Source organism: Eriocheir sinensis, chromosome 49 (assembly GCF_024679095.1).
Source record: "Eriocheir sinensis breed Jianghai 21 chromosome 49, ASM2467909v1, whole genome shotgun sequence".
NCBI classification, from domain to species: Eukaryota; Metazoa; Arthropoda; class Malacostraca; order Decapoda; family Varunidae; genus Eriocheir; species Eriocheir sinensis.
In genome coordinates this window covers 2,244,012-2,255,844 of record NC_066557.1, presented here as the reverse complement: position 1 = coordinate 2,255,844, position 11,833 = coordinate 2,244,012, and positions in this window count along the sequence as shown.

Genomic DNA, 11,833 nt, shown 5'->3' with positions numbered 1-11,833 from the left:
AATCATCAATCGTCTCATAAAGCTATACTTGGAAATACTAGGCCTTCTACTTCTCAGACGCTTTCGGCTCTCACAAATATCACAAAGGAGATGAATTGAGTTCTCGTGAGTGGTTTTTTACGTTCATGGTGCAGAAGCCTGGTCAAACTATCGCTAGGCTCAAAAAACTACCCATAGAGATATTAATCTGTCTGTCCATGGAAATATTAACACCACCTCTACGAAAGCCTTACCATATGTGGGTGTGTGAGCCCCGAAACGTTTGAGAATACGGATCTTTTGGGTTGCTCTTCACCCACATAGATTGTACACACTTCAATGTTTCCTGCGTGTTCTCATGTATCTATCACCTTCACCAACCCTTTCATGTTCCTGTGTGGACTGAGATGACTAATACCTGCTGTTGCTCTTCATCCACACAGAACACATAGTACTCTTTCCTTATCTCCTTTTGTCCTCTCTCTTCCTTTCTAATCTTCTATTCTCCTTCCTCCTCCTCGTATATATAACACCTTTACCAACACTTAATGCTCTTCCGTCGACCTAGAAAAAGGGAGAGGGAGGAGAGAGTGAAGGACGGAGGGAAAAGAGAGGGATGGAAGGAGGGAGGGAGGGAAGGGGAATACATAGGAATACATAGGAAGAACAGACACCAGAAGACTTATCGGTCTATCACGAGGGTGTCTGTTTACTACCGCTACTACTAGTAATCTACGTGTGGTAGGACAGGACAGAATAGATGAAGGCTCCTCCCCACCCACCTCTCCCTCCGGCAACGTGCCGGCAGGAAATAGTTAGAAGAGAACACCATGTACCTTTAAGGAAGAAAGGGACATGGAAATTTTACAGTAAAGAGAGAAATAAGAGGAAATTACTACCCTTAACTTACACTATTGGGCCTAGATTCACTAACGAGTTACGACGTTCATAAGTCACAAAAAATGTCTTAAGGCAACCTTCGGCTGCTTTGGGCTATTCACTAAACAGTTACGACATTTTTCCGGCACCGTAACTTTACGGCAGCTCCAGGCATGGGGTAAGATATCGTGACCCGTACGTAGGGGAGATTTTCTCCACAACACAAGGAGGAATGAAGAAGAAGAGGAAGGCCCGCTGCCAAAATAATGAACAAAACGTCACTGTGCTATCAAAACATTGCTTTATAAGGACGTGTCAACCGTATATAATACCATTCTCTGAATATGTGGTGATTGTGAACTCCTACACAATTGAATCAAATATCTTGCTGTAAACACTCGTGATAATATATATGAAGTGCTTGAAATGCTAGCAGGAGATCCACCAGGGGGTAATGTGGGTACTCATACATGCTCGGTGAATAATTTAGTCTTAATTTGTAGTTTGTAATACCTTAGACCACTAGCACAACCAAGGATGGGCCGGGCCCCACCCGTTTACCGTTGATGAGGTTTCAGGCCCTGCACCCCCAAAATTTCTCTTGGTTAGTCTTTTTCTCTGCCCTCCAGTCTCCCTGAACATATTTCTGGGTGTCCCCTTGCCATTGTTTAGCAGATTTTAGCGACCTATTTTAGACACAAACTATTCATTACTGGGTAAATTATCATGTCTTTTTTTGTGGAGTTAGTTATCACCAGGAAGCAATTATGAAAGTACTAGAGTTGATTTGGTGAGTCTCATACTTGGGTTGACAGTTTACTCTCCTCTATAACGATAGGCTACTATCCCCAGCGGCAATTATAGGTTACAATTTTAGCAGAGTTAGGTTACCATCCACTAGGTTAAAATGAGTCTGTTAGTTTGTAAATAGATTTGGGAGTGAAGACGGCTGGACAATATATGCCGCAGAGCTTGTTATAGTGAATTCTGGGGTAAATTTGCTGTAGCACTTTCATAGCTGAATTATTGTGGTAATAAACAGATCCCCATTAAAAAGCATCATAACATATCACAGGAAATAAGTAATATGCATCTCAAATAGACTGCTCCTGCTAAGCAATTACCCATTCTTTGCAACATGCATTATGTTTGTTGGATATTTTAGTAATTTAGTCATCCCATGGCTCATCCTTGTCCCAATGATGTTTACTGTATTAAGGTATTACGTTTACTATTTAGTATGCTAGTTTTACTGGGTGTTATAGATGGTGTGTCTAGTAAAGGTAGGGTGAAGTTGGGGGCATACACATAGCTGTGTGTGGCCTCGGTGCTCATCTCCATCACATGGTAACCTATTGCTGGTAAATTAGCAACCTAGCAACACCCGTCAAGGTTTGATTCATCACCCAGTTTTATTCCCACTCATAGTTTAATAGCTACTATAATTGAAAAAGTATTTTATGATTTTAGGTTGAGGCAAAATATTTATATATATTGATATTTATTTCATGTTAAGTGAAAAATATATAATTACTTCATTTTCTACTTATAGCACAACATTAAAACTAGAAAATAAAGGTTCTTTGTCCATAGACAATAAAAAATTCTTTCTCACCTTGAAATTCGTTATTTTTTGGGTATTGACAAGAAAATAATGTTTCTGTTTTTAAGTCAAATATGCACTTTTTTTCATTTATGTAACCTAACCTTACTAAAGTACTGACTCATATGTTCCTGGCACAAGCTGAGAACATAATGAAAAAGTGGGCATTGATATATACATTATTAAATATTTAAATGTGTTAAATAGTGTACTGGCAATAAAATACAGGAAATCATAGAGCAAATTGGTGTATGGGTGTGTTTCGTTAAGAACTCGGTAGAGTTCTTCAAAGACAAAGGCACTGCCCACTGTCAAAACACATTCCACTATACCTAGAAAATTTCCACGGCGACTGTTGGCTCTCAAGATATAGCTGGAAGCCAGACTCTTTCTCGAGTCATCAGAGTTTTGGGAGAAGTCTTGGGCTTTCCAGATGTGACACACACACACACACATTAACATACACACAAACACACAATTATATACTTTGAGAGTAAAAGTAGTAAAGTTGGGGGGATACGCAGTAGCAGCGCATGGCCTCGGTGCTCATCTCCGTAACATTGGCCCTTGAGACTGTGGTGGAAGGGAGCCCCCATTACCCCGGGACACAGGGCCAGTGTGATATCTGGGTTACCACATATTACCTTCCCCAGGTACCCATTTATCGACCAGCCCAAGAGGGAGGATGAACAGCTGGGTGAGCTGAACGCCGACTGCCCGGGCCGGGATTCGAACCCAGGCCTGCGGAGTAGAAGCCAGGCACGCTAACCACTAGAACACGGAGGCGTATAACTTTGAGAGTGACACAGGCTAAATGAACTTAATTATAATGCTTTTGAAAGTCACTTAATCTGACTTCATATATATATAATAAAAACTTCTTTACTAATATAATTAAAGAAAGAACTGCTGGTATACATGAACACAATCACAACTTAAATTGTAAAATAAGGGGAGAAATTATCTGACTCAAAAAATTAACTGCAGGACAATATGGCTGAGCTTATTATACACTTAATAAAATGTAAAGCATATAGCACCTGTGGTGTGTACTATTTGGAGAAATTCTTCACAGTCTGCTATTAAACATATTTTTATATGTTATTTCCTATAGAAAACAATTAAATAAATTGCAAATACAAAACATGTTTGAAGAAAGCAAAAGAGACCTTTAATGATGCATAAGAAATACAGAATTTCATGCCCTGCAGTATTCAACAAAGTCCTGAAAAACTCCAGCTATTGCAGTCATTCTGGTTGAAACTATTCAAGGAAATCTACACAGTTCTGCAAACTATCCAGTAATATATGCTTGGTCTTGCTTCTTCAGAATCTTTTATCTTGTGTCTCCTGCCTGGAAGTTTAAGGGTCCGACGCTGCACCACTGCTGGGACATATGGGCTGCTAGGTGTTGTAGCACTCATTACACTTACAGGTGCCACTCCGTCTCCTATAAAAGGAAAGTTATTTGCTTGGTCATCATAACCAGGATCATAAGAGAGAGAGAGAGAGAGAGAGAGAGAGAGAGAGAGAGAGAGAGAGAGAGAGAGAGAGAGAGAGAGAGAGAGAGAGAGAGAGAGAGAGAGAGAAAAGTGACTGGCTAGTAGTTAAAGGTTAAGAAGCAATGAAGTAAAAAGTTTACATAGTTAATAAACTTAATCTGTGGAAATGAAGAAAACAAAGAAATACAATGACTAAGTTATAATAGTGAATTTAAAGTATCTATGTTTTAATAGGAAGTTAGTTTATCTCAAGCACTATGAAAGAGCTTTTTACTTATTGTTATTGCACTTATAGTAGAGCGACAGTGTTTTAAGCCATAATACAGCAAGCTGCTCTTTGGAAAGTACGCCGTTTTATCTATCTCTGAGCAGCTGACAGTGTCTGAGCTCCACTCCTAATCCTAGCCACATTACTGGGCAGTGCCCTGGTGGCAGAAGTGGCAACTCTTGATGACTGATAAGTTTGCTAAGCTCTGCTGCTCAGTAAATGGCCTCACCTCTATGAAAATACTGAAATGACATCACGTACTGAAGTGTGTGTGGCCCCATATCCTTTCCCCTCCATGGTGAGATAACTTGGTGCATGCAAGTATATTACACTTTTACCTACAGAGGAGGTCAAAACAGGGTAATGAGACTGATCATGAACAACTTGGAGGACAAAGTCATGGCTAAAAACTGACAGAAAGGCACGTTTATAACGTTACCTAAAGGATACCTTCATGCAGTTTAACAAAAGTGTTTCACTCACTAGCACGTTTTAGCAACAATATACCAAGCTGACTCTCCACATGACAAGTGATTGGCTTACCTGAACTTCCTCACTCCATCTCCGTACTCCCGGTGGGGGAGACAACATCGCCTGCCTCTGTCACAGACATCGCCTGCCTCTGTCACGGGCCACGTGCTGCACTGGTGTTGAGGTTCCTGTGATTGGCTACTGTCTCTTGAGTACGTATGTATCGAGCGCTGCCATTGGTTGAACGAAATATGTCAACAACACACTACGCCGTCTGTCGGCGGGAGTGTGAAACAGCGTTAAGGCAGGAAAATCTAAACATGGCGGACTTAAAGATTTTTTTGTGAATCGCAAGATACGACATTCTTATTTCCGCCATATTGGATCCACTTAAGATTGTCGTATCTGTGAGGCGTTAGTGAATCTGGGCCCTGGTAACCTAAGCTGTGGGGGAAAATGACTTCATTACATAAGAACATAAGAACATAGAAATACAGGGAGGCTGGACGAGGCCGAGTGGCCTACACAGGGTAGCCCCAGAATCCCCCCTAATACTCACGATGGATGAGATGTAGTTTCAGGGGCACAGGTGGAGGCTTGATCCTCGTTTTACTGGCGGTACTAGGCACGGCACCAGTAACCTGTCACCTTACTGCACCCACATCTCACTCCACCTGTCATGCGGACATTAACTGTTGCTTTACTCTATTGTTAACTTACGCTACTTGCAATCTAGGTTGTGGGGGAGAATTATATGAATATAGGTTGAGGTCTTGCTGCAATCTGTCTGAAAACATGCGAAAAAGGGTCAGTATAATCTTATATCCCTGAAGTACTTATCCAAAGAAGACTTAAAGCTATTAATACTCTGTGCGCTAACTCCTGACGGTGGGAGTCCATTCCAGTGATCGACGACTCTGTTATTGAAAAAAAATTCTGCACACCAATGTGTTACATCGATTTCCCTTTAACTTCATACCGTTGCTGCGTGTTCTTGTATTGGTGTCTCTCTGAAATAGACTACCCGGGTTAATGTTGTCGAATCCATTAAGGATTTTGAACACCTCAGTTAAGTCCCCTGTTATCAAATAAACGCTTACTGCACCTTACTGCACCCACATCTCACTCCACCTGTCATGCGGACATTAACTGTTGCTTTACTCTATTGTTAACTTTCGCTACTTGCAATCTAGGTTGTGAGGGAGAATTATATGAATATAGGTTGAGGTCTTGCTGCAATCTGTCTGAAAACATGCGAAAAAGGGTCAGTATAATCCCTGAAGTACTTGTCCAAAGAAGACTTAAAGCTATTGATACTCTGTGCGCTAACTCCTGACGGTGGGAGTCCATTCCAGTGATCGACGACTCTGTTATTGAAAAAAACTTCTGCACACCAATGTGTTACATCGATTTCCCTTTAACTTCATACCGTTGCTGCGTGTTCTTGTGTTGGTGTCTCTCTGAAATAGACTACCCGGGTTAATGTTGTCGAATCCATTAAGGATTTTGAACACTTCAGTTAAGTCCCCTCTAATCAAATAAACGCTTTAAACGCTCGTCATATGGCAAGTTTCGGAGCGCTGGAATTTGTTTGGTTGCTCGTCGCTGTATCTTTTTTAGCAAAACTTGATCTTTGATATAGTTCGGTGACCAGAACTGAACGGCGTATTCTAGGTGTGGTCTTACAAATGCTAAATATAATCTCTTCCTAAGTTCGGGTGATTTATAATCAAAGTTTTTTTAGACTAATCCTAACATCATATTGGCTTTTTTACTCGCTGCAGAATATTGATCACTCATTTTAAGAGTGTTACTGATAATGACACCAAGATCTTTTTCTTGTTTTACTTCGCTGAGCTCATGTCCTTGAATCTGATATTTAAAGTTAGGATTTTTTTTCACCTATGTGCATTACTTTACATTTATCTACATTAAAACTCATTTGCCATTTTTCGCTCCAGTCGGCAAGTCTTATTAAGTCTGATTGAATGTTCTCGCAACTTTGACTGTTCATTACCGTACCTCCTAATTTGGTGTCGTCGGCGAATTTGGCTACTTTTGATTGGATATCAGTTTCTAAGTCGTTCACGTAAATTATGAATAATGTTGGCCCCAGGACCGAACCTTGGGGCACGCCACTGGTGACGGGTTGCCAATCCGATGCTTCACCATTAAGAACTACACGTTGTTCTCAGTTGGTGAGCCAGTCATGAATCCACGCACATAGATGGTCGTCAATACCGTGGGAACGCAGTTTTGAAATAAGCCTAACGTGAGGAACTTTATCAAACGTTTTCTAAAAATCTAGGTAAATTACGTCATATGGACTTCGGGCGTCCCAACATGTATAAACATCGTTGAAAAAGGTTAATAGGTTGGTAAGGCAAGACCGATTACTACGAAATCCATGCTGACTATCAGTTATCAAATCATTTGTTTCAAGGAAAGTGATCATTTTATCCCTGATTATTTTTTCGAATAGTTTAATTAGGACAGACGTAAGGCTGATAGGACGATAATTACTGGCTTGTTTTTTGTCTCCTTTTTTAAAGATCGGGGTAATATTGGCCTTTTTCCACTCGAGAGGCACACTGGCCTGTGCTAATGACTTGTTGAATATTAATGTTATGGGTAATTCTAGCTGTTGACTACATTCTCTTAACACGCGAGGATAAATTATCGGGGCCCGGAGATTTATTTGGATCTATTTTCTGCAGGTACGCACGCACTTCGCTGATATCAATTTCGGTCAATGCAAGCTTATGTTCTTCAGGGCCTTGAAAAATTTTCTTCGGGGCTGGAATCGATGTCATGTTTTCTTTTGTAAATACGCTACTAAAGGTTGAATTTAGGACCGACGCCATGCCTTGATCATCACTAATCGTATTGCCACTTAACAGTAGTGGGCCGATATTACTTTTAACAGTTTTTTTTGTTTCTTATGTAACTGAAAAATAACCTTGGATTTTTCTTGGCATCAAGTGATATTTTCATCTCATATTCGCGTTTCTGTTTTCTGATTTTCCTTTCGCACTCTCTCTTGACATTGATGTAATTAGTATGATCCTGTGGATTATGTGTCAGTTTATATTTCTCATAGAGTTTTCTTTTTTCGATGATGATTTTTTGTAGGTAATTATTCATCCACAACGGTTTCTGATTATCAGTCCTTCGTGGCTTGAGTGGAATGAATTTATTTACACTCGCAGTGATTTGTGCAGTAAAACGATTATACATTTCTTGAACGCTGACGTTGTTGAGCAAATGATTCCAATTTACTGAAGCCAGTTCTCTTTTTAGGTACGTAAAATTTGCTTTACTATAATTAGGTATTAAGAGTGAGTTTGCTCGTGCTTTTGTTTCAATATTCAAAGCACATTTTATTATGTTGTGGTCGCTGCTTACAAATGGCTCGCCTACCTCACAGGCAGTTATGAGATGACTATCGGTCGCGAAGATTAAATCAAGAATATTATTTCTGCGTGTCGGCATGGTAACAGTTTGATTAAGAAATGAATTTTGTGCAAAGTTAATTAATCTCTCGCCTTCTATTTCGCCAGAAAGTGTATTCCAGTTAACGGAGGGTTTATTGAAGTCACCCCATATTATTGCATTTTATTTCTGATAACTCTATCTCTGCGTAGAGATTTCCATCAATGTCTTCATTTGATTTCGGAGGTCGGTAAATTACGCCCAGAACATACTTTTCATTATTGATCGTTGCTTGTACATACAATGAATCATAAGCCTCTGTTTCGGCAATGTTTAGCTGAATGACTTCTAAATTATTTTTCACATATATTATTACACCTCCTCCTTTTTTGTGTAAACGACACTTAGCAAACGCATTGTAACCATTTACAGCTACTTCACCTAAGTGATGTTTATCGCGCATATTTAGCCATGTTTCCGTGATCAAAATGAAGTCGGGTTTTTCAGTAATTGCATGTATTATCAAGTGGCTACGCTTCTGAATGATGGTACGGGCATTTACATAAAAGATGTTTAATTTATTCGTCGAGTGTGCGCCATCTATCAACTGTCGTTTCACTGGAATTGGAATAGCGCGTAAGACCTGACTATCCTCAATTACCCCTGCCTCACCAACCACCTGCGTGGCTGTTGATCTCACTGCTACCTCAGTACCACTCACCTGTGGGTCTGGTGACCTGACATCCTGCGCAGTACTGTACACCTGCGGCCTGACCTCACTATCAGGGTGTGGTTTCCTCCCGGCTAAGCCGGAAGCTACCTCACCTCGCTGCTGCATCTGTCTTGGCTCTTTCGAGATTTCCTCATCAAAAACTCTGCCTAGCCTCGCCTTGGCCACACAATTTAGATGGAGGCCATCGTTAGCAAGCAGGCTTCTGTCATGAATAAAATGATCCCATACGTCCACAAACATGACTCCCTTACTACTACACAAATCCCTGACACGTTCGTTTATCCCCAGCATTCTACTGAGAATGAAGGAGTTAAGTCAGTTAACATCGTGGCGAGGGATCAAACCACACACTACAGAACGTCTCCTGCTTTCTTTTAGTTTTCCATCAAGTTTCCTATATTTGTCTACAATTTCCTCTGATCTACCTTTCGCTACATTGTTTGTTCCTACCACGTAGACAAACATTGTCTCCTCTGAGGTAGTAGCGACTAAGTCGTCAACCTTCTCAGCTACGTCCTCAATTCTGGTTCCTGGGAAAACAACATGGCGACGCCTCGCTCCCTTCCTACAAAACTCACGGTCCTGCTGTCTAACTAAGCTGTCCCCGACAAGAGCGATGCTAGGATCATTCTCAACTTGGTCTCCTAACACCTGAAACCTGTTTCTCGTCACGACCCCACTGTAACTAACATCTACTGCTACAGCCTTTCCCCCTTTTCTAACAGGCTGGAAGGAATCTAATGTATCTACCTTCTTCTCTACCTCACCCACTCTATCTTCCAATCTCTCTACCTTTTCAACAACCTTGAAATCTCCCTCCCCGACACTCGCACCATCTGAACCTAGCACTCCCTCTAGAAACTGTAATTTACTATCTAACGCTTCTAATTTAACACTTACCTTGTGTTCAGTTTCACAGAAGAAACACGCATGCAGTATACTCATCGTTCTCCTTGTTGAGGAAGTCCTTCGTGAACTCCCTTCTGCAGGAGTGGCAAGCATAACGATTGGCTTAGGGCATCGTGACCTGACTGCGACACCTGGTAGGAGCGAAGAGCGAGACACCTCTGTTCAGCAAGGCAGCTGAGAGGCGAGTCAAGGCAGCTGAGAGCGGAATGAGGCAGCTGCGCGGAATGAGAGAGAGAGAAGGAAGAGAAGGAAGAAGAAAGAAGGAGGGGAGAGAAGGTTGGGAATATTCTCGACGCTATATTCAGACCCACACACCTCCCTGCCCCCTCCTGTATACTGTCTCTTCTTTTCTAGTCTCCTTTCTCCTTCTCTATGTATATACTTCCTTTGGCAATTCTTTTATAGCAATGTGCCGTAGGAGTTTACTTATTCTTTGGCGTTACTCTCAAGTCCTATAGAATACACACACACACACACACACACACACACACACACACACACACACACACACACACACACACACACACACTTCTCTGTCTCCTTCTCGTCCCCTTTGTCTGTACTCTTTCCCTTTCACCTTTTAAAATGACATTACCTCCTCCTCCTCCTCCTCCTCCTCCTACTCCTCCTCACTTGCATTCCGTCCGTCCCTTCGTCAGCCATTGCCCAGTCATCAGTAACTGTCCCTATTTTTAAAGTCCTTGTTCCTCCTTCACCCTCTGCTCACTCACGTCCACAGTCACTTAAAAGTCTCACGTTCCTCATCAGCCATGTCTTTTATCTGCATGTAATACCCCTTTGTCAGCTTATATTCCTTCGGTTCGTGTTCTCCAATGCTTCTCTCTCAACATCTATTTCCAAAGGTCACAAAGGAGGTTAGTCGGGTTCTTGTGATGGAGGAGCCTTGTCAGACTATCGCTAGGCTCGTAAAACTATCCATGGAAATACTAACACAACCTCTACGAATGCTTTCTCATGAGTGTTTTTTTCTTTCACGTTCATGGTGTAGACACTTTGTAAGACTATTGCTAGGCTCATAAAACTTCAACCCATGTAAATATTTTTAAAAACTCGGAAAGCCTTATCAAATGTGTGTGTGTGTGTGTGTGTGTGTGTGTGTGTGTGTGTGTGTGTGTGTGTGTGTGTGTGTGTGTGTGTGTGTGTAAGCCCCGAAATGTTTACCATATAAGCCATTTCCTCCACTCATGTTCCTTTGTCTATTGTTTTTTGGTCATTTTTATTCATTTTTATACGAGCAGTGCTTTTTTTCCCCCTTAAGTGGCTTCCTTTGCTGTAAAAAATTCCCCACCTCTGTACCGTCTCCCACTGGTCCACACTCTGCCAACGTCCTGTAAATCACTTGTTAGTTTGCCCGGCACAGTGGTCGGTCTCTGGTCTGTCTGGGTGATTAGGGCTCCTGATCCTCCTTCTCCTGCCTGATCTGTTTCGACGTGTGTGTGCGGCCGTGCGAAGGAGCTTTGTGTGTGTGTGTGTGTGTGTGTGTGTGTGTGTGTGTGTGTGTGTGTGTGTGTGTGTGTAAATTTACTTTAACCAACACCACTAACATCACCACCATAACCACTACCACGACCACCACCAGCATTATCACCACAACCACCACCAGCAGCATCACCACTAATACCATCACCATCACCACCATCACCACCTCCATCATAACCATCACCACCACTACTACCACCATCAGCAACAACAACAGCAACACTAACCACAGTATTACCACATCACTTCCACATCCACACTCTCTCGCCTTCCACTCTTACCACATCATTCCCTTAATTAATCGTCTTTTCCTCCTCCCCTCACCTCTCTTTACCTCCTTTCTTGTCCTTACTATGTTTCCACTATCGTCTCATCGTTCCCTTCATATCATTCTTTCTCATCATGTCATCAATATTACATCACTACCTCCATCACCACCGCAGTTTCCTCCTCCTCCTCCTCCTCCTTCCCCTCCTCCTCCTCCTTCCCCCCCTTCCATAGACGCCTTCCTCAGCTACCATATATCTGGTGTCGAGTGAAGGAGAAATTGCCATGAC